Raw genomic sequence first — 2,653 nt, 5'->3', positions numbered from 1 at the left:
GAGGGTGGTTGAGTTAGTTGGTCGATAATTCCTTTTGTCATGTCTAATTACATTCATGTATGATTCAGGCGAACACAGCAGAAAACGTTCAAGTTTAATCGTACGTTGCAACTCCATGTTTCGTGCCGCATAAGAATCATCAGACAACTGAGAGTTGTCTAATGTCATGAGAGTAATCTGATGATTGCTAATAAGCGGCGTCATGAAACTCTGAGTTACAATGAACTAGTTACTTGAACGTCCTCAGCTTCTGGGGTTTTGTGTTCTAAGCTCTGTTTCGTTTGGAACGTTGACGACTCTCTCTCCAGATCGGGGATCAATGGATTTGATCGATTCAAACGATTGTACCAGTGCCCAGACTTTCCAGAACCTCAGTTCTAGACAATACTTAGTAGTCCAAGGGTGATCTCTGGCTGCCCACCATTCTACAGGTTCTGGTGCGTCTGATTTGCCAGTGGCTTCGTTGTCACGCGTCATGTTGAGCAGATACACTCTCTCTCGCGCACACACACACACACACACGCACACACACACACACACACACCTGGTCCTGGTAAACACTGCCATTGTGGTCACGTGTCCCCTTGCGGGGCCGACAATAATAATTATGCCATGTATATGGAACGACGAGCGACGGCAGTCCGCTGAGCTCATGAGAGATGTACTAGGTGACTAGTCTAGGTCAGGGACTCCGGGACCATGTTCGAGAGAGTCATATCTGGCAGCTATGGATCTGGCTTATCATCGGAAACGATTCCTCTCACGGCTGCCGCTTGAACTGGTCCATCACTCTCCACAACAGAGCGAACATTCCATGAGCCAATGCTCAGAGTCGTTCCAAGTCGTCGTCTTCGTGCGTTAGTTTGCTCCACTCGCGCGCGCACGCACACACGCACGCGCACACACGCACACACACGCGCGCGCGAGCGCGGGCGCACACACAGTCACATACACACGTACACGGAAATACACTGGTGCTGCTCGCCACGACCGGAGAGATCGCATCTTGCTCCAGCTGCTTGGATGTTTCTCTTCCGGTAGTTTCTGTACTGGCACAGATCAGAGACCACAGCACCGGTCTGGTCACCACAGTCAGTCAGGTGCAGTGCACGTTGGACTCTCTGCCAGTGCCACTAGCACTGCTGGTTGCCGTTAGCTTGCACTGATCCAGGAACTAGTCCGATTGGCACACCTGGGCCATTAGCCACATCTGAAAACCGTGCAGCGTAACGTGAGCGAAGCCTCGTGACCGTCATTCGTTTCTGCTCAAGTAGCAGGTAACTTCCCCAGGTTTCAGACACGCATGCGTACCGGTGTATGCACCAGGCTCTGTCTCAACAATTCTAATTTTGTACACACTCTCACTGTGTCAATCTGTTCATCGATCCAAGTCGCGTTTGGATCCCTTGCCCCTACTGCCTGTACTGGCCCTACTGCCCCTCTTCAGCTCTTCTGTTGGCTCCAGTTTCCCACGACCCGTACCCCGTGTGAGCAGAGAGGAAGCTAAACCTACCACTGCACATGCACTAGTAGTATTAAATTTTATTTGTGGTTCGGACACACGTGCCCTACACGTACAGTATTGAGTTTCAGTCCAAGCGATCCCTAAGCATCCTGGATCGATACTCCTGGCTGCCCTGCAGGCCTGCCCCAGTAACGCGGAGCACACGATCTGCCATGTCTCGTCACCGGCCTGCACTACTCGACTGTACACTTACTAGTAGTAGATCCTATTGTCCATGTCCTGCCACTAAAATTTAATAATTATTATTTTAGTACATGTACTACATGTATAAATAATTAATTTTGAAAGTAGTGTCAGTCTGTTTTCGAACTTTTAGTAGCGTCAGTCTATTCCTAGCTCGGACGCGGCCACATGTACGTGGCCCCTGCGAGTATTTCCATCAGCAGATACGACTCGTACTGCACTGATTCTGAATACGGTTATATAAGTCACTGACACACCACCACGGCTTGCACCGACCAAGGTCGAAGCAAAGCGTGCATGCATTGCACGACCCGCTGAACATCTGGCACTGCGTATAAACTGCTTATAATGAGGGGAATTCCCCACTTTTGCGGGTTCCAAAACTCTGTGCTGTAAACCACAATAGATGAACCCAGTGACACACTGGCACTGTGACTGACAGTGGTCAGACGCGCGTCAACGACTTGCTCAAAATGGACGCTGGGCCTACGTGGCAAAATGTTATGGGTTATGCGAATATGCGTGCTGCATGATCGAGAGGAAATCTCCCTAAAAGTCGGACAAGGGGAAAGCTTGCTTTAGCACAGCGCTTGGCCATTGGGCAGGCATGTCTTTTTCGCGAAACAGGGGAACAGCTCAGTTACAGCCCCGCTCAGCACAACCACGTTTACCTTCCAGAAATTGGCGGGAAAATGACTAACTTCCCCCACACAGCGCTTGCCCTGGCTACTACTAGTATGCGCGAGATATGCAACAGGTAGCGTTGCTGCCAGCCGCTGGGGCACGTAGAACTTACGCAATCATGATGTATAAAAGGAGCTGGGCGCGAAATCACTTCCAGAAGGATCAGAAAAGTTACTAATGCTCGCACCGAATCGCTGCCGAGTTCTAAGGAACTCACACCGTGTTTTCTTCTTCTTCTTCGAGCGAAAGTAAGTGTTATAA

This window comes from Sycon ciliatum, chromosome 6, assembly GCF_964019385.1.
Source record: "Sycon ciliatum chromosome 6, ocSycCili1.1, whole genome shotgun sequence".
Taxonomy (NCBI): domain Eukaryota; kingdom Metazoa; phylum Porifera; class Calcarea; order Leucosolenida; family Sycettidae; genus Sycon; species Sycon ciliatum.
Note: the sequence above shows the minus strand (reverse complement) of the source record.